Below are 21645 nucleotides of genomic sequence, written 5' to 3'. Positions count from 1 at the left end.
AAAAGGGGGCATGAAATGGCTTTGGCTGATAGGATTTAGGGAAATCCAAAGGCATTTTACTCTTATATTAGGAACAAGAGGGTGGTTCGAGGGAAAATTGGTCCTCTTAGGGACAAAGGAGGGGAACTATGCATTGAGGCTGAGGGAACGGGGGAGATCCTGAATGAATACTTTGTGTCGGAATTCACGAAGGAGAGGGGCTTGGTGTCTTGTAATGTCTTGGAGGGAGCTGTAGACCAGTTGAAGGAAATATCCATTACGAGGGAGGAAGTGTTTGGGTTTTTAGGTAGCATAAAAACTGATAAAACTCCGGGGCCTGATGGCATTAATGTCTTGTCTCTTTTAATCCGCAGGTGTGTCGGTCCACCTTGTTGTCTAACGAGGGGCATGCACACGGTGGGTCGTGCGTGGGCTGCTCTTGGATGTTTCGAGAGTGGCCTAGTACTTCACGTCGTTGTGTGTGCTTAAAACTGGACCAGCAGATGGGCACCACAGCAGCTCAGTGACTATCACTGCTAGCTGTGCAGATACATGGATTTGGGCCAGTGTCTGTGGGAGTTTGCACATTCTCCGTGTGGTTGCGTGGGTTTCCTCCGGGTGCTCCGATTTCCTCCCACACCCCAAAGATGTGCTCTTAGGCTGATTGGTGTAACAAATTGTCCCTAAACTATTCTCCCCTGAATCTGGTTCCAATAGGGGTACCATACGCCTACACACAGGTCAAGGTAGGTGTCGGAAAATGCTTTGTTGCAATGGCGGCGAGGGCTCAATGGGCCGGAGGGCCTGTTTTCCGTGTTGGGTTGTTCTTTGTTTTGTTTTTCTAAGCACCCAGAGGAAAAACATGCAAACACGGAGAGAATGTCAAGCTCTACACAGTCACCCACGACAGCAACTAAATCCAGGTCCTCACGCGGGGAGACTGCTGTGCTATTAACTGTACCACCACACGGCCCTCTCTGTCACCTCAGCAACTGTGTTATTTCACCGTGAGACATGATACCCAGGCCGAATGGTCCCTTGTTTCTGGGCCCGATGACCTCATAACCTTAGTTAAAAGGACACGTGTTCTATGTCTTGCATGTTCATAGGAAGGAAGGGGAGGAGGGTTGTGTTGGCTGGAGTTCGGTGGATGTCTGCAAATAATCATATCCTGGGTGTGATTGAAGACTCTCTATTGTTTTGAAATTGAAGAGGAACAGGGAGAGGCCTGAGCTTTTTTTCCGCTCACCGCCAGGTTTGGGAAAATGGTCAACGTACCAAAGACCCGGAGGACATATTGCAAAAAAAAATCGGAGGCACCAGCCCCACAAGGTTACCCAGTACAAGAAGGGAAAGGATTCCTAATACACACAGGGTAAGAGATGTTATGACAGAAAGCAAAGAGGTTATGGTGGACTGACAAAACCTATATTTGGGGAAAAGGCTAAGACCACAAAGAAGATTGTGCTGAGATTGGAGTGTGTGGAGCCCAACTGTGGGTCAGAGAGAATGCTGGCCATGAAGAGATGCAAGCACTTTGAGCTGGGAGGAGATAAGCAGAGGAAGAGCCAAGTCATCCAGTTCTAAGCTGCATTCTTTGTTTGTTGGAGAACCAATTCACAATAAAACATCTCAAATGCTAAAAAAAAACGCACAGGGAGAGGCCCGGAAAGGAAATGTCGTTTGTCCGGTCAAGCCTGTGCTGACAAATGATACTTTTCTAAACTAATGATTTTGTTTTGCATCTACGCAGCCTGTATGTCTGTATTCCCTGTTTATTCATGTATCTGTCAAGATGATTTTTTGTAACCATTGCTATTACATCTGCTTCTGACATCCCCTCTGTCAGCGAAATACAGGTACTTACCACCCTCTCTGTGAAGAAAAATCTTGCCTCTCTCATCTCTTTTAAAGTTTCCCCGTTATGACATTAAAATAAGTCCTGCAGCAATTGGCATTTATACCCTGAGATAAAAAGACTCTGACAAGACATTCTGCCGATTGGTCTCATAATTGTGTAAACATCTATCAGGTCGATCCTCAGCTTTTACCAAAAATAATCTAGTGGTGGGTGAGTAAAGTCGAACATTTTGAGATTGGAGCATCAGATGTGTTGCATGTGGTGGAGTTGAGGTTTGAAGGAACAAATGAGTGAAATGCTAGATTCCTTTCTGGAGGGCAAGGGATGAAGACAGTATTCTGGGAAATGCAGCATAACGGCATCATCTTTTCAAACTATAGTGCGGGGAGTCAACTTCTTAGATTAAGGAATCAATTTCAGAAGCTCTGAAGCTGCATCATCCAAACAAACACACAGGTTAAGGGAACATTATTCAAAGGCTGTATAGAAGCAGACTAAGAGGAAGTTCGGTCAATGTCCATTTGGAATTCTGGTTTATAGTAAGTATTCATCCGTGTCTATTCGCTGATATTGAGATGGAGAATTCAGGAAAGGGAAGTCTCTTACATGAAAAGTGTAAATGTGACTGGGGGACATCAATTTGATTTAAAAAAACTGACCGAAATGTGCAGCCTTGCCAGAAAGATGGAATGATAGAAACTGAATTTTTAATGTTTCTAATAAAGAGATGAAACGGCGACGTAAGCAGACCAGAGACTGCTAAGAATAGAGGGCGATTTAAAATCAAACTGTTTGAGTTCAGTGGAAATGCAAGGATAATATGTGTCTTGCAATGCTTCCTCAGGGGGACTCAGGAGATTTTTAAAATGAGTTTCAGATCTCACATTCCATTATCCTAGAATTGTGCAATTATAGATTGTGTGCAGAGCGAAAAGAGTCCAAGAATCTGAATAACTTATTCAAATCGATGTATCTGTTAGTACACTTTGAATCAGACAGGGGAACGTATCCCGTGGTACAATGAATTGCGCTACTGTGTTGGGCAGATTTATTTTCATTTAATGGAGGGCGGGTCCGAAAGGCCATTGGTTTCAGAAAAAAAAAGGCTGATATGGAATATTCACACGAGGACAAAAAATGATCTAACTGTCGTTTTGCGGTAGAAAGATTCCATTCGAACCTCTATCGTCATTCGTTCACCCTATAAACAGACCACAAGTCATTGGGAAAGCTATTATGTGAGTCCAAATACACTCTTCCCATTGCCAGCTGATCAGGACCATATTGTGCACAGAACAGGGGAAAACAACGAGACTGTGAATGTGTGGAGTCATCTCCCTTTCTTGGATTTGCCATTCAAGGCATTGTCTTCCCATGGTATCTCTTTTTACTGGAAACATTTTCCAATCTCCAAAACAGATTCAGCAGTTGAGGGACAGAGACTCTGCTCTGTCAAAAGCTAACCAATCTGTGTTGCAAAGAGAGGCAACTATCATAGAGGTTGAGTTATGTATGCAGGATTGATGCATACTGTGGGGGTCACGGATGGCCGTTTCGACCCTGTTTGGGAGCAGAATTCATGATTAATGTAACAGCTATTGTTAAAGTGAAAATCTACACCAAATATTTGCAACTCATGGTGCACATGATTCTTCTGTTTTGGATAATGGAACTATGTACACAATGTTTTTTCTTCAAGAATTTATGCAAAACAATGGCATATACTATTTCCGTACTGCACCATTTCATGTGGTTTCAAATGGTTTGGCGGAGCTCTGAAGTAGGGATTGAAAAAAAAGTGGAAGATGATTCGTTGAGTACAAAGATCTGAAGATTTTTATTCCAGTATTGTTTCACGCTACAAACGACAACTGGGCTATTTCCAGCGGAACTGCTGCTGTGTGGATGGTCAAGTGTCACGTACCATCGAAATCTCATAGCAAAAAAGGGCAAGAGAGAAGAGAAGCAGGAGCTGTTCGGGAGGACAAAATATTACAAATTATGCAGGACGGATTCGTTAAGGGGAAGTCGTGTTTGACAAATTTCTTGGATTTCTATGAGGATGTGACTCGTGTGGTAGACAGAGGGGAACTGGTGGATGTGGTGTTTTTAGATTTTTAGAAGGTGTTTGATAAGGTGCCTCATAAAAGGTTGCTACAGAAGGTTCGGGTGCACGGAGTTGGTTGTAAGGTGTTAGCGTGGATAGAGGATTGGTTGTCCAATAGGAAGCAGAGAGTTGGTATCGATGGGTGCTATTCTGATTGGCGGTTGGTGACTTGTGGAGTGCCGCAGGGATCGGTGCTGGGGCCTCAGCTATTTACCATTTATATCGATGATCTGGAGGAGGGGGCTGAGTTTAGGGTGACGATATTTGCTGATGACACGAAGATGAGTGGAAAAGCAAATTGCGTGGAGGGTGTGGAAAGTCTGCAGAGGGATCTGGATAGGCTGAGCGAGTGGGCGAGGACATGGCAGATGGAGCACAATGTTAGCAAGTGTGAGGTTATCCACTTTGGCAGAAATAATAGTAGGAGGGATTACTATTTAAAGGGTGAAAAGCTGCAGCATGCTATGGTGCAGAGGGACCTGGGGGTCCTTGTGCATGCGTCGCTAAAACCCAGTCTGCAGGTGCAGCAGGTGATCAAGAAGGCGAATGGGATGCTGGCCTTTATAGCGAGGGGGATAGAATATAAAAGCAGGGAGGTCTTGCTGCAACTGTACAGGGCACTGGTGAGGCCACAGCTGGAGTACTATGTGCAGTTTTGGTCGCCACAGTTGCGCAAGGATATATTGGCCTTGGAGGGAGTACAGAGGAGGTTCACTCGGCTGATACCGGAGATGAGGGGGTTGGACTATGAAGAGAGACGAAATAGACTGGGTCTGTACTCGTTGGAGATTAGAAGGATGAGGGGGGATCTTGTGGAGACGTAGAAAATAATGAAAGGGATGGATAGGGAAGAGGTAGAGATATTCCTGACGCTTAGAAAGGATAGCAGGACTAGAGGGAACAGCCTCAAGGGCGGGGCGGGGAGGCAGTTTAGATCGGAGTTGAGGAGGAACGTCTTCACTCAAACGGTGGTGAATCTCTGGAATTCTCTACCCGTTGAAGTGGTGGAGGCTACCTCGCTAAACATATTTAAGTCACGGGTAGATAGGTTTTTGATAGACAAGGGAATTGAGGGTGATGGGGAGAAAGCAGGAAAGTGGAACCGATCCACTTCTGATCAGCCATGATCTTATTGAATGGCGGGGCAGGCTCGAAGGGCTGGATGGCCTACTCCTGCTCCTATTTCTTATGTTCTTATTTTCTGATTACTTATTCTCCATTTAAGTTCAGTATGTTCCTCAGTGGTTTTATTCGATGACAATTGTTTTAACGGTGTTGAGGGACTTAAGCATGTGTGAGTTTTGACGTGTTTTTTTTGGTTTTGATCTACAAGAGCGTGATCTGGAAACAAAGAGAGAGGGAAGGAGAGGGAAAAAATAATTGCAGATTTATAGAGAGAGAGACAGATAGGTAGAGGAATGTTTAGAGAGATAGATCAACAAAAAGGTAGGCAGACAAACAGACTGGCATACAGGCAGGAAGACTGTCAGACAGTCAGGTTGACAGACAGATGGATAGATAAATAAGACAGATAACCAGACAGACGGGTGGGTGGGTCGCCAGACGGACGGACAGACATGTGATGGATGGATAGATGGACATTAGAGAGACAGACAGACAGACAAACAGACCTCCCGTTATTTCCTTCTAATAATCTGCATGCCACCACTCGCCATTTTGCTGTGTCACTTTGGTGTGTCCGATTCCACCTTCCATGCCTTGAAAGGATATTCCTCTATCATTTGTTTCATGGAAATTCAATCCAGATTCCAGCAACAGTCTGAGTGAAAATAAACTCACATTCTCTTTCGAACTCTGTGCCCATTATGTTGCATCTCTTCTCTAGTTTTTGCTGCTCTCTCATTTGGGAGCAATTTCTCATGATTTTGTTCTATCTGTGTCCCTCGGCATCTTGAACAACCAGATCAAGTGGCGTCTCAGCCTTATTTCCTCCGCAGATGATAGACCACTCTCTCCAATCCATCAAAACAGCTACAGTTCGTTTGGCTTGGAATCAGGCTTCTGAATTTCCTCTATACACTTTCCAAAGCCTTCACATCCTTCTCAAGTATTGTACACAAACATGGACGGAGTGTATTTGAAATGTTTATGAAATGTGAAAAAATGTTCACGGAGTGAGTTTGAACCACGGCGAGGAAGGAATGGAGATTAGACCAGCTGTAATAAAGATAGACTGAGGACAAAATAAAGATTGAAGTAAATCAGTTGGGGCGAGTTTCCATGTTTTAACATCCGAAACTTGAGTATTACATGGTCAGAGATATTAATGTTTATTTCATGACATTTGTAGAGATAACCTCTTAAAAACACTGCGCCCAGGACCTAATGATTATCAGGACCAGACTTGGGGAAGAAGATCAATCGTTACAAGACAATTTGGTCATTGACTTTCCTTAGTATGAGTGAAGTTTCTTCCCAGATTGAATTATATTGTCCATTGACAAGTCTTTATCTGCCCTCCAGTTACCACCCCAAACACAAGATTATTTTAACATGATAAACATTATTTTTTTCTCATTACTGAAGTCAGATGCCACATTCTAATTGGTCATCATATTCAGTATAACTTTTGCCAACTCGTCACCTTGGAAATTCATGTTCCTGATGATTTTTTCCCCCTACTTCGATGTTTGGATCAACAGAAACAATATTCCACTGAATCCAACAACTGAAAGTCATGGGTGAGATGGAAATAGTTCTTCCAACACAACATGACTACAAGAATAATTCAGGAAAGTTATTATTTATTATTATGTATTTATTATTATTTATTTAATTTATTTATAATAAATAAATTTATTTATTTATATAATACATAACTTATTATTTATTCCAGATTATTTATTTCATTAGAATCCAACTAATTTTGTCACTTCCATGCAATGCAACATGACAAGAAACAGATTGAAAGCAGAAACAAGCTTATGCATAGTTACACTATATAATGTGTTTTAGCTACGTACCAGGAACACCAACTAAGGCAAGCAACAGATAGAATATTTTCCTGACCACTTGAATAGGTCGATGCATTTTCTGCGTGGAATGGCCCTCTTCCTTTGCTGAGCAAGTTATTCCTCTGAATTAAAATCTGTAGTGACACGTCCCTGTGCATTCACCTTTATGCATTCCCTCGATCTCCATGGAGATACAGCTGTTGCAAAAGTGTTCTAAAAATTGCTATCTTTATATTAGAACAAACACATTAGGACAACGGGATAAATTCCCTGTGGATTGAATACACGAGATGCTGAGACTAAATTGAATCAATGTTTTTTTTTCATTTACTAAGAAACCGTCATTATATGCAATGCTTATTCATAATTGTAGACTATATTTAACAGCAAACGAAAGTGATATCATTACCCTCCAACCACCATGACTCCCATGCCTTGATCTCATGTCAGGAGTGCAAGGACTGGGAGTTGAATGTCCAAAGCTACTCAGTATTCTAAAAGAATATACATGGTAGAACACGAGCTGGGGTTGCTTTACTGGTTAAATATAACGTCAAAGCTCCATGAAGAAATTATATTGGCATTAAAGACAAAAATATTGCTTCCAGCACGGTGGAAATAAAAAGAGAAAGAACATTCTGGTAGTAGTAAGTTGAGGGCCCCGAGCTTTAATTCCAAAGTGGGGTACAATATATAACAATAAAAAAAAAATGCTCCTGAGAAAAGTGCAGCAGTAATCACGGGTGATTTAAATATGCATCTTGACAGGATTAGTGAAATTTGCAAAGAAAATCTCCCTCTTAACGCTAGCAGTTATTCAGACAATATCTCCCACCGAACGTGTATTGCAGGTGTTCTGCGCCAAATGTCTTCTCATTCTATCATTAGAGTTCACTAATCATGATTGAAATCATCCCTTGTCCTCCCGAATTATCAACATCAACCTAATGATACAACATTGCTATCTTTCACATTTTCCGTATACTCAGCTCGGCTCACCTCATCCAGGAATGTTTCCTTTCTCTTTAGATGATATGGTTCTTGCCGTAAACTTATCCTGAACAAACTCTGGAAACTCTTGCCCACTGCTGTCCTTTCCAATAATATTAACACTCACGTGTAATCAAATAAATGAAATCTCAAAATATAACGATCAGTCAAGCCTCTTGCTAACGTGTAAATTCCTCATAAATGTGTTCATCTTTGTATTTCATACCATCGGGTGACATGGACAGCGCATTGGGTGAAATGGACGGTGGAAATTGAAAAGGAGGGAAAAGGGCCTGAAATGTACTCGGGCCAAATAATCCAAGTTTCATGCATCTGAGGCCTGCAGTCGAGAGGGTGCAGAGATACAGTCCATATTATTTATTTCAGAATCGCGATTCTGAAAAATTCAATGTTTTGGAAAATGGCACCGTCACATGTCTGTCCATGAAATGAGGAAGACAAAAAACAGAAAATTCCACTACAATTGGCCTCATATCTGTCATTGGGCAAATACCTGAATTCATTAAAGGAAAGAACAGCAGGAAATTTAGAAAATCAGAACACCATCCAGATTAGGAAATATGGCTTCACGAAAGAAAATTATGTTTTAAGGATTTACTGGAATGTTCTGAGGATTTAGCAGAAAGATTCGGTAATGGACATCAAGTGAAGTAATGTATTAGTACTACGAAACAAACGAGAATTCGTTAATGTGCCACATAAAAGGTTGCAGCTCTTCGTGTTAATAGATTAGCCTGGATATCGGATTAGTTCACAAACAGGAATCATAGAATTGGGATAAACAGTTCATTTTAAGGTTAGTATAAAGTTAATGTTGAATTCACAGAGATTAATCCTTGTGGATCACTGACTTGCAATCAATATGAATTAATTCAGTACAGTCAACCCTTCTGAAAATTCCAAGACAGGGAGAAAAGTACATCGTTATGAGGAGACACAAAGTTCCCGTGTAGATTAAATGAAGAGGTAAAACTTGGACATGTTACACACAATGTGGGAAAATTGAGGTTGCCACATGGTTCGGAAGAATACAAAAGCAGAACATATTTCATATTGAAAGCCACTGCAGAATGTTGTGATATAGAGGGGCAAGGATGTCCTGGTACACGAATGACAAAGTCACAGAAACATAGAGGCACACGGTGCAGATCATGGGAATTCGGCCCATTGAGTCTGCAAAGATTTTCTAACAGAGAATTTTACCTCGGCACACCAACCATGCTTTCCCATGGCTAATCAATCTAACCTGGTCTCCTTGAGAAAATAAGGGACAATTTAGCATGGACAATCGACTGAACCTGCACATCGTTGGCTTTTGAGAGGAGACCTAACACACCCAGGGGAAAAACATGCAAACACGGAGAGAATGTCTCGCTCCACACAGTCAGTCACCCACGACAGCAACTAAATCCCGGTCCTCACGCGGGGAGACTACTGTGCTAATCCCTGTGCCACCACGCGGCCCTCTCTGTCGTATCAGCAACTATATTATCTCATCGTAAAATATGATACCCAGGCCGAATGGTCCCTTGTTTCTGGGCCCGATGACCTCATAACCTTATTTAAAAGGACACGTGTTCTATGTCCTGCATGTTCATGGGAAGGAAGGGGAGGAGGGTTGTGTTGGCTGGAGTTCGGTGGACGTCTGCAAATAATCCTATACTGGGTGTGATTGAAGACTCTCTATTGTTTTGAAATTGAAGAGGAACAGGGAGAGACCCGAAAAAAAATGTCGTTTGTCTGGTCAAGTCCGTGCTGAGATATGATGCTTTTCTAAAGTAATGATTTTGTTTTGCATCTACGCAGCCTGTATCCCCCTATTCCCTGTTTATTCATGTATCTATCTGTCGAGATTTTTTTTAACCATTGCGATTGTATCTGCTTCTGTCATCCCCTCCGTCAGTGAAATACAGGTACTTACCACCCTCTCTGTTAAGAAAAATCTTGCCTCTCTCATCTCTTTTAAAGTTTCCCCGTTATGCCATAAAAAATATGTCCTGTAGCAATTGGCCTTTATACCCTGAGATAAAAAGACTCTGACAAGACATTCTCCCGACTGGTCTCATAATTGTGTAAACATCTATCAGGTCGATCCTCAGCTTTTACCAAAAATAATCTAGTGGTTGGTGAGTAAAGTTGAACATTTTGAGATTGGAGCATCAGATGTGTTGCATGTGGTGGAGTTGAGGTTTGAAGGAAGGAATGAGTGAAATGCTAGATTCCTTTCTGGAGGGCAAGGGATGAAGACAGTATTCTGGGAAATGCAGCATAACGGCATCATCTTTTCAAACTATAGTGCGGGGAGTCAACTTCTGAGGTTGAGAAATCAATGTCAGAAGCTCAGACGTTGCATCATCCAAACAAACACACAGGTTAAGGGAACATTATTCAAAGGCTGTATAGAAGCAGACTAAGAGGAAGTTCGGTCAATGTCCATTTGGAATTCCGGTTTATAGTAAGTATTCATCCGTGTCTATTCGCTGATATTGAGATGGAGAATTCCGGAAAGGGAAGGGAAGTGTCACACATGAAAAGTGGAAATGTGAGTGGGGAACATCAAATTGATGGAAAAAAAATGACTGTAGTGTACAGCCTTGCCGGAAAGATGGAATGATAGAAACTGAATCTTTAATGATTCAAACAAAGAGATGAAACGGCAACATAAGCAGACCAGAGACTGCTAATGAATACTTTGCGTCGGTATTCACGAAGGAGAGGGGCTTTATGTCTAGTACGGTCATTGAGGGAGCGGTAGACCGATTGAAAGATCTATTGATTATGAGGGAAGAAGTGTTAGGGTTTTTAGAGGGCATTCAGACCGATAAATCTCCGGGACCTGATTGCATTTATCCTAGGCTGCTTAGAGAGGCAAGGGATGAGATTGCTGGGCCTCTGGCGCAAATCTTTGTCTCTTCTTTGGACACAGGTGAGGTCCCAGAGGACTGGAGGATAGCGAACGTGGTACCGTTGTTTAAAAAGGGTAGGAGGGATAGCCCGGGTAACTATAGGCCAGTGAGCTTAACGTCAGTGGTAGGTAAGTTGATGGAGAGGATTCTTAGGGATAGGATGTATGCGCACTTGGAGCTTTCCGATCTGATTAAGGATACGCAGCATGGCTTTGTCAAGGGGAAGTCTTGCCTTACGAATCTGGTAGAATTCTTTGAGGAGGTGACAAAAACGGTTGACGAAGGACGAGCCGTTGATGTCGTCTGTATGGATTTCAGTAAGGCGTTTGACAAAGTCCCTCATGGTAGGTTGGTACAGAAGATTAAAGCTCATGGGATATGTGGTCAGGTATCTAGATGGGTAGAGAACTGGCTTGCAAAGAGGAGTCAGAGAGGAGTTGTGGAGGGGTCTTTTTCTAGCTGGAGGTCTGTCACTAGTGGTGTGCCGCAGGGCTCGGTACTGGGACCCCTTCTCTTTGTAGTGTATATAAATGATTTGGAAGTGGGAGTAGGTGGTGTGATCAGCAAATTTGCTGATGACACCAAGATGGCTGGATTGGCGGGCAGTGAGGAGCAGTGTCTCGCAACACAGCGGGATATTGATAGGCTGGTTGATTGGGCAGATATGTGGCAAATGGAGTTTAATCCGGATAAATGTGAGGTGATGCATTTTGGCCGGAATAATGTAGGGGGAAGTTATATGATAAAGGGTAAGCCCGTAAGGAGTATAGAGTCGCAGCGAGACCTGGGGGTGCAAGTGCACAAGTCTTTGAAGGTGGCAGTGCAAGTGGAGAGTGTGGTGAAGAAAGCCTATGGTATGTTAGCCTTTATAGGAAGGGGTATAGAATATAAGAGCTGGAGTCTCATGTTGCAGTTGTATAGAACGTTGCTTAGGCCGCATTTGGAGTACTGCGTACAGTTCTGGTCGCCTTACTACCAGAAGGACGTGAAGACTCTGGAGAGATTGAAGAGGAGGTTTACCAGGATGTTGCCTGGTATGGAAGGACTGGGGTATGAGGAAAGATTGAAGAAATTGGGGCTCTTTTCCCTTGAAAGACGCCGACTGAGGGGGGGATCTAATCGAGGTATATAAGATTATGAAGGGTATAGATAGAGTAAACAGAGGTAAGCTATTTCCTATAATAGAGTCACGTAGGACAAGGGGCCATGGACTTAAGGTGAGGGGGGAGAGGTACAACACAGATATTCGAGGGAGGTTTTTCACGCAGAGGGTAGTGGGGGTATGGAATGCTCTGCCAAGTAAGGTGGTGGAGGCAAACACGCTAGAGTCCTTTAAGAGTAACTTAGACAGGCATATGACTGAGTTGGAGATGGGTGGACATAGGAGAACCTTTAATTAAGGGACATTAGCATTGGGGTGTCCCTAGAAATGTAAATGGGTATAGTATGATAATAATGTTTTTCTCTGTTTTCATTCACAGGTTTGAAGTCGGTCCACCTCGTGTCCAACGAGGGGCATACACGCGATGGGTCGTACTGGGGCTGCTCTTGGCTGTTCAAGATTGGCCCAGTGCTTCATGTCGTTAGTGTGTGCCTAAACTGGACAAGATTCTGGGCAAGACGACAGCTCAGTGACTATCGCTGATTGCTGTGCAGACACATGGATTTGGGCCGGTGTCTGTGGGAGTTTGCGCATTCTCCCCGTGCTTGCGTGGGTTTTCTCCGGGTGCTCCGGTTTCCTCCCACACCCCAAAGATGTGCTGTTAGGCTGATTGGCAGGAATAAATTGTCCCGAAATCAGTTTTCCCTCAATCTGGATGGCCATAAAACATTAGATAGGGGTCATGGGTAGAGAGGTGGAGTTGAGATGGCAGCGTGGGTTCGTTGGGCCGAAGGACCTGTTTCCCAGGCTGATTTTGTTCTTTGTTCTTTGACTGGTTAATCTTTTCCCCGACTGGTCAATGTTTTCCCCTCGGTTGGTTAATGTTGTGCCCCTGCTTCTCCAGGGACTGTGCCCGACTGGTTAATGTTTTCCCCTCACTTCTCCAGGCACCAAGTCCCACTGGTTAATGTTTTCCCCGATTGGTTAATGCTTTGCCCCTGCTTCTCTGGAGACTAAGTGCAACTGGTTAATGTTTTCCCTTCTACTCCAGGGAGCAGATCCAACTGGTTAATGTTTTCCCCTCGCTTCTCCAGGGACTTTGTCCGACTGGTTAATGACTTCCACAATGCTCCAGTGGCTTTGGCTTTCTGGTTAATGGTTTCCCGACTGGTTAATGTCTTCCCCGACTGGATAATGTTTTCCCCGACTGGTTAATGTTTTGCCTCTGCTTCTACAGGGACCAAGCCCAACTGGTTAATGTTTTCCCCCCGGTTCTCCAGGGACGATTCCTGCCTGGTTAATGTTTTCCCCTCGCTTCTCCAGGGACTCTGTCTGACTGGTGAATGTTTTCCCCGACTGCTTAATGCTTTGCCCCTGCTTCTCTGGAGACCACTTTCGACTGGTTAATGTTTTCCCCTCGCTTCTACAGGGATTCAGTACACCTGGTTCATGTTTTGCCCCTGCTTGTCCAGAGGGTACAATAAAAGGGGGACTGCCATTGCCCACACCGCAGCAGCAGCAGCTGGTTAATGTTTTCCCCTCGCAAGTGGAAGCCTCCCTTCCCCCATCTGGCTGACACACTGACTTTCCCATTCCCTCAGCATCTTTACAAACACTGCCTGCCATTTCTTCAAAGCTTTGTTGACAGCTGCCTGCACCGGCTTCAATACTCACCTCTCCCCCGCTCTCACTCGAACACTCAACCTGTGCCTGAACTGAGAGAGGCAGAGAGTGAGTTTTTAAAGTTTATTAAGTGTCTGAAGTCAGGCTGACATTGACACTGCAGTGAAGTTACTGAGAGAGAGGGACAGTGAGAGAGAGGGAGAGACAGACAGACAGAGAGTGGGGGATTGATATTTAAAGGTGTCAACTTGAATGATTCGCCTCACTAGCAAGGCCTACATTCACACTGGATCAGCTTACTGGGACAGAGAGATACAGAGGGAGAGGTGAAAGTTTTCCCCGACTGGTTAATGTTTTCCCCCCTGCTTCTCCAGGCTCCAAGTCCCACTGGTTAATGTTTTCCCCGGTTGGTTAATGTTTTCCCCACGGTTGGTTCATGTTTTGCCCATCCAGCCAGAGCCTAAGGACCACTGGTTCATGTTTTCCCCACGGTTGGTTAATGTTTTGCCTATCCAGCAGGAGTCTTCGTAGTGTTGAAGAGCAGAAGGATCTTGGGGTCCGGGTCCACAGGACTCTTAAACCGGCCTCGCAGGTGGAGGATGTGGTCAAGAAGGCGTATGGTGTACTGGCCTTCATTAATCAAGGGATTGAGTTTAGGAATTGGGAGGTAATGCTGCAACTTTATAAGACCCTTGTCAGGCCTCACTTGGAGTACTGTGCACAGTCCTGGTCGCCTCACTATAGGAAGGACGTAGAAGCTATTGAAAGGGTACAGAGGAGATTTACAAGGATGTTGCCTGGACTGGGAGGCATGCCTTATGAAGTTAGGTTGAGGGAGCTGGGACTCTTTTCCCTGGAGAGACGAAGGTTGAGAGGCGACCTGATAGAAGTTTATAAAATGTTGAGAGGAATAGATAGGGTGGATTCTCAGAGGCTGTTTCCCCGGGTTGAAATGGTCGCTACGAGAGGACACAGATTTAAGGTGCGGGGAGGCAAGTACAGAAGTTATGTTTGGGGTAAGTTTTTCACTCAGAGGGTGGTGAGTGAATGGAATCGGCTGCCGTCAGTGGTGGTGGAGGCGAACTCGCTGGGGTCTTTTAAAAGACTTCTGGATGAGTATATGGGATTTAATGGGATTGGGGGTTATAGATAGGTCTATGGATTGGTAGGTGTTGATGTGATCGGCGCAACTCGTGGGCCGAACGGCCTGTTTGTGCTGTAGTGTTCTATGTTCTATGAAATATCAGAATATATATTTAAAATATGAAATTCTGCAGAAGTCTCACTGAGACATCAAAACCATGCATAATTGGAGAGAATAACTGAAGAACATTCAATGGGCTGAATGGCCTTCTATGAATGTGCACTGTAATAATTCAATGATTAAAGTGAATTCCACAGATTCGTAACATTTGAGAAAAGTATTTTCTTCTCATCTGTTTTAAATCAGCTACCTTCCATCCTAAAGTTATGACCTCTCATTCTAAATTGCCCCAAAAGAGGAAATGTCCATTTTTCACTTATTTTGTCAAAACTTTTTCTTATCTTACTTGCGAAAGGTAAATTCGTCATAGTCCCAGCTAAATATAAGTTGTGACTGATGGTGATTTAACCCAACGATCACCAACCGTCAGGCATATTTGAGAAGGTGGGACTTAATGAATAATTTTAGTCAGTACGGGAATTAAATCTACGTTTTTGGTATCACTTTTTAAAATCGCTATCCAGCAGTCCAGCCAACTGAGATAAGTCAAATCGCTTATTCACTAAGACATCTGATTATCCTGTAATTCGTACTATAATCAGAATATTGCAGTTTCCATTTCTGTGGCGATAATTTTACAGACAAATCAGGTCCAAATTAATTAAACCAAATATTGTTTATCATATTGTATACTTCATCTCCACTCATGATTCTCAATTCAAAAGACTATCAGCCTAAACTTCTCAACTTATCTTCGTAAAAGAACTCCTTGTCTCTGGAATCAATGCAGTGAATTGCCTCTGAACTGACTGGCACCATCCACTTTATTTTTATTATTATTAATTCATAAGATGTAGTGCTTGCTGCCTTAGCCAGCATTTATTGTCCAATTCCATGAGATGGCGGTGGTGATCTTCCTTTTTGAACTGCTGCAGTCCATGTAATATATGTAAACACACTGTGTTGTTTGGGAAACAGTTCCAGGATTCCTCTCTAATGGCAGTGAAGGATTGGCAATGTATTTCCCGATCAGTATGTTGAGTGACTTCGAGGAAAATTTCCAGGCGGTGATTTTCCCATGTGTCAACTGCCTTTTTCTTTCTAGATGACAGTGGTTGTGGGTTTGGAATTTGCTACTTCAGAAGGCTTGATAAGATTCTGTAGTGCAACTGTTAGATTGCACATACTGCTACCAATGCGCATTGATGATGGAGGGAGTGGGTATTTTTTGATGAGGTGCCAATCAAATGGGTTACTATGTCCTGGACAGCATAACGTGTCTTGAGCATTGTTGAAGCTGTACTCATCCCAAAAGAAATAACAGAGTACTCCATCAAACACCTGATTCCTTGGTTTTCGAAAGTCAGGAGATGAGATTTTGCCATTGGTTATTTCTAATCATGGGATCTGAGCATCGTTGGCTGGGCCAGCATTTATTGTTCCTCTCCCATTTCCATTGAACTGAATGGCTTGTTAGGTTATTTCAGAAGGCATTTTCAGAGACAACAATATTGTTTTTAGTCTGAGGTTACATAAAGGCCAGCCCAGGCAAGGATCATAGATTTACTTGAGTAAAGGACATCAGTGAACCAGATGGGTTTTCACAACAATTGACAACGGTTTCATAGGGTTTGAACACGGGTCTTCAGTTCAACAGCCTGGCCCTATATGTCTTTGGATTATTGCACTGATGACAATCCGACTGTATACTACCTCCCCTCCCATCTGACTTGCTGTTGGAGCAATAGTATGCATATGAGTAATCCAGTTCAGTTTCAGGCCAACAGTAAACCCCAGGGTGTCGGTAACGGACAATTCGGCGACGGTAATGCAATTGAATGTCAAAGGAGGAATGATCAGATTTTCTCTTATTGGAGATAGTCATTGCCTGACACTTGTGTGGCGCTAACACTACTTGTCATTTGTCAACCCAAAAGTGGATATTGTCTATTTCTTACTACATTTGAACATGGTCGACTTCAGTATCTGAGGGTTTGCGAATGGTGTTGTGCATTGTTCAACTATTACTGAATGTCCCCACTTCTGATGGTATTTTGGAAGAATAGCTCAAGGCGGGTAGGCCTCAGAAACGCACATGAGAAACTCCAGCTGTAGTGCCATGGAACGGATATGGCTGACCTCCAACAATTACATGTGCTCGCAAAAACAGAGGTCCTGAGGGTGTTGGCATGTGATCCCAATGAGGAAGGAACGAGTTTACAGAGGAGTGTTTTGGAGGTTTCTTCTGCAGTCCTGAGGAGGTGTTGCTTTTAGCCGAGGGTTCTATCAAGAAATACATCTGGGTGAACAAGTTTGGGGCCTTGATACTGTTGTGACCACCAGGGTGATATCCAATTCCATCTTGGCGCTGGTAGCGTGAAGGTGAAATATATTGTTGACTGCTTTCCTGGGTTCCTATATGTGAAGACATGTCTCGTGACTGGCAGGCAGCTCTTCAATATCTAAGCCTGCACGCTAATGTAGATGATGACATCTGTGTTGATCAATCTACCAGGACCAAGTTGAAAGTCGTAATGTGACGTACAAGTGAAGATGTGTGGGGTAAATCCGAGGTAAATATTCTGTGAAGGATCTGGTTTTGTCACCCAGAAGTACCGTGAAACATCTGGACAGCAATTCAATGGTTGAGGAAAGAAAAAAACTCTTGACTGTGACAAACAGATTTAACCTGCCAGGATGGACAGCAGCGTTCAGTAAAGGAAAGGAATTGTATCCCCGACTTCCAGTTCTTTTGAAAGCCATTTTTCAGCCAATGTGAGTGTTATTAGGAGCTGAGCACCAATTGCTAATTCTTCCTTGTTTAAAGTCTGCTCCATCCACACTGATGAGAACCTTTCACTGGGGTCAAGACAGCACACTGATGAGAAGGACCTTCCTATTGGCTGGGAGCAGGTGATTGATAGCCGCTACAACAAATGGGGAGAGGGTGTAGATTGCAGCCCCGCCCTCTTCATTCTCCAGGCAGCGGCGCGCTCGGGTTGTAACCGTCTGTGCGCGAGACGGACAGCACGGAAGGAACTCCAAGACTCGCGCACTGCGCAGGCCCTTTGTGAGTTGTGATCTGGGGAGCGGGGGAAGGGGGGAGAGGGGGAAGGAAGACGCAGTTCTCCGTATGCGCATGCGCCGGGCACTTTGAGCGCGTGCAATTTTACTTCACAAACAACGACGCGCAGTCGCAGAGTTGCTTCTTTCCAGAAGTTTCGGCGGTAGAAAGTCCGGGTGAGAAAGCGATGCAAATATTTATACTCGGTTCTGAGCAGGGAGGATTTTCAGCTTTTTTAATCGTGTTTAAGAAGCGGCCTGGTTCCTGGACCAATTCTGGGGAGAAAATGGCGAATTCCGACTTTCCCAGAAAGCAAAGAGAGTGAAGATGGAGATAGTGAAATCAGAGAGAGTAATCCCAGGGAGATAGAGATAGTGAAATCAGAGAGTGTAATCCCAGGGAGATAGAGATAGTGAAATCAGAGAGTGTAATCCCAGGGAGATAGAGATAGTGAAATCAGAGAGAGTAATCCCAGGGAGATAGAGATAGTGAAATCAGAGAGAGTAATCCCAGGGAGATAGAGATAGTGAAATCAGAGAGAGTAATCCCAGGGAGATAGAGATAGTGAGATCAGAGAGTGTAATCCCAGGGAGATAGAGATAGTGAAATCAGAGAGAGTAATCCCAGGGAGATAGAGATAGTGAGATCAGACAGTGTAATCCCAGGGAGATAGAGATAGTGAGATCAGAGAGAGTAATCCCAGGGAGATAGTGAAATCAGAGAGTGTAATCCCAGGGAGATAGAGATAGTGAGATCAGAGAGTGTAATCCCAGGGAGATAGAGATAGTGAAATCAGAGAGTGTAATCCCAGGGAGATAGAGATAGTGAGATCAGAGAGAGTAATCCCAGGGAGATAGAGATAGTGAAATCAGAGAGAGTAATCCCAGGGAGATAGAGATAGTGAAATCAGAGAGAGTAATCCCAGGGAGATAGAGATAGTGAGATCAGAGAGAGTAATCCCAGGGAGATAGAGATAGTGAAATCAGAGAGAGTAATCCCAGGGAGATAGAGATAGTGAGATCAGAGAGAGTAATCCCAGGGAGATAGAGATAGTGAAATCAGAGAGTGTAATCCCAGGGAGATAGAGATAGTGAGATCACAGAGAGTAATCCCAGGGAGATAGAGATAGTGAGATCAGACAGTGTAATCCCAGGGAGATAGAGATAGTGAGATCAGACAGTGTAATCCCAGGGAGATAGAGATAGTGAGATCAGACAGTGTAATCCCAGCGAGATAGAGATAGTGAGATCAGAGAGAGTAATCCCAGGGAGATAGAGATAGTGAAATCAGAGAGAGTAATCCCAGGGAGATAGAGATAGTGAAATCAGAGAGAGTAATCCCAGGGAGATAGAGATAGTGAGATCAGACAGTGTAATCCCAGGGAGATAGAGATAGTGAGATCAGACAGTGGAATCCCAGGGAGATAGAGATAGTGAGATCAGACAGTGTAATCCCAGGGAGATAGAGATAGTGAGATCAGACAGTGTAATCCCAGGGAGATAGAGATAGTGAGATCAGAGAGAGTAATCCCAGGGACATAGAGATAGTGAAATCAGAGAGTGTAATCCCAGGGAGATAGAGATAGTGAGATCAGAGAGAGTAATCCCAGGGAGATAGAGATAGTGAGATCAGAGAGAGTAATCCCAGGGAGATAGAGATAGTGAGATCAGAGAGAGTAATCCCAGGGAGATAGAGATAGTGAAATCAGACAGTGTAATCCCAGGGAGATAGAGATAGTGAAATCAGAGAGAGTAATCCCAGGGAGATAGAGATAGTGAGATCAGAGAGAGTAATCCCAGGGAGATAGAGATAGTGAGATCAGAGAGTGTAATCCCAGGGAGATAGAGATAGTGAGATCAGAGAGTGTAATCCCAGGGAGATAGAGATAGTGAAATCAGAGAGAGTAATCCCAGGGAGATAGAGATAGTGAAATCAGAGAGAGTAATCCCAGGGAGATAGAGATAGTGAGATCAGACAGTGTAATCCCAGGGAGATAGAGATAGTGAGATCAGACAGTGTAATCCCAGGGAGATAGAGATAGTGAGATCTGAGAGTGTAATCCCAGGGAGATAGAGATAGTGAGATCAGACAGTGTAATCCCAGGGAGATAGAGATAGTGAAATCAGAGAGAGTAATCCCAGGGAGATAGAGATAGTGAGATCAGACAGTGTAATCCCAGGGAGATAGAGATAGTGAGATTAGATAATGTAATCCCAGGGAGATAGAGATAGTGAAATCAGAGAGAGTAATCCCAGGGAGATAGAGATAGTGAAATCAGAGAGAGTAATCCCAGGGAGATAGAGATAGTGAAATCAAAGAGAGTAATCCCAGGGAGATAGAGATAGTGAGATCAGACAGTGTAATCCCAGGGAGATAGAGATAGTGAGATCAGATAATGTAATCCCAGGGAGATAGAGATAGTGAGATCAGACAGTGTAATCCCAGGGAGATAGAGATAGTGAGATCAGAGTGTGTAATCCCAGGGAGATAGAGATAGTGAGATCAGATAATGTAATCCCAGGGAGATAGAGCTAGCGAAATCATACAGCGTAATTCCAGGGAGATGGAGCAGTGAAATCAGACAGTGTAATCCCAGGGAGATAGAGATAGTGAGATCCGACAGTGTAATCCCAGGGAGATAGAGATAGTGAGATCAGATTATGTGTAATGGGGGGAGGGTGGGAATGGAGGCAGTGAGATCTGTCTGTAAACACAAGAGGATGGTACCAATATGAACAGACAGTGTCCAATCCAGGCAGGATGGAGACATGGTGATCAGACAGTGTGTAAACTGGAGAAAACGGAGGCAGCGAGTTCAGACAGTGCGTAACCCGGGAAGGATGGAAACTGAGTTCGGGGGCATGGAGCCAGTGAGATCAGACGGTGTGTAACCCGGAAGGGATGGCTGCAGTGTGTAACCTGGGGAGGATGGAGGGTGATGCTAACGGGTAAGGCCATAAGAACATAAGAAATAGGAGCAGGAGTAGGCCATCTAGCCCTTCCAGCCTGCCCCGCCATTCAATAAGATCATGGCTGATCTGAAGTGGCTCAGTTCCACTTTCCCGCTTTCTCCCCATAACCCTTAATTCCCTTGTCTATCAGAAATCTATCTACCCGTGTTTTAAAAGTATTTAGCGAGGTAGCCTCAACCACTTCAACGGGCAGAGAATTCCAGAGATTCACCACCCTTTGAGTGAAGAAGTTCCTCCTCAACTCCATTCTAAACCGCGCCCCCCCCCCACCGCCCCCCCATGTTGAGGCTGTGCCCTCTAGTCCTGCTGTCCTTTCTGAGCAGGAAGAATCTCTCTACTTCTTACCCTATCCATCCCTTTCATTATCTTGTACATCTCTATAAGATCCCCCCTCATCGTTCTAAACTCCAACGAGTACAGACCCAGTCTATTTAGTCTCCCTTCATAGTCTAACCCCCTCATCTCCAGTATCAGCAGTGAACCTCCTCTGCACTCCCTCCAAGTCCAAAATATCCTTGCGCAAGTACGGCAACCAAAACTTCACACAGTACTCCAGCTGCAGCCTCACCAATGCCCTGTACAGTTGCAGCAAGACCTCCCTACTTTTATATTCTATCCCCCTCGCTATAAAGGCCAGCATCCCATTCGCCTTCTTGATCACCTGCTGCACCTGCAGACTGGGTTTTAGCGACTCATGCACAAGGACCTCCAGGTCCCTCTGCACCGTAGCATGCTGCAGCTTTTCGCCCTTTAAATAGTAATCCCTCCTACTATTATTTCTGCCAAAGTGGATAACCTCACACTTGCTAACATTGTACTCCATCTGCCAGGTCCTCGCCCA

General features: G+C 44.0%; 1 pseudogene; it reads left to right on the top strand.

The window, feature by feature from the left end:
• The first annotated feature begins 1244 nt into the window (after positions 1-1244).
• On the top strand, positions 1245-1584 carry LOC145337392 (large ribosomal subunit protein eL42-like; annotated as a pseudogene).
• The last annotated feature ends 20061 nt before the right edge of the window (positions 1585-21645 follow it).

This window comes from Carcharhinus amblyrhynchos, unplaced genomic scaffold (genome assembly GCF_965287045.1).
Source record: "Carcharhinus amblyrhynchos unplaced genomic scaffold, sCarAmb.v2.hapA scaffold_47, whole genome shotgun sequence".
Taxonomy (NCBI): domain Eukaryota; kingdom Metazoa; phylum Chordata; class Chondrichthyes; order Carcharhiniformes; family Carcharhinidae; genus Carcharhinus; species Carcharhinus amblyrhynchos.
The sequence above is the reverse complement of the archived record's forward strand: the minus strand, read 5'-3'. Positions and strand labels throughout refer to the sequence as shown.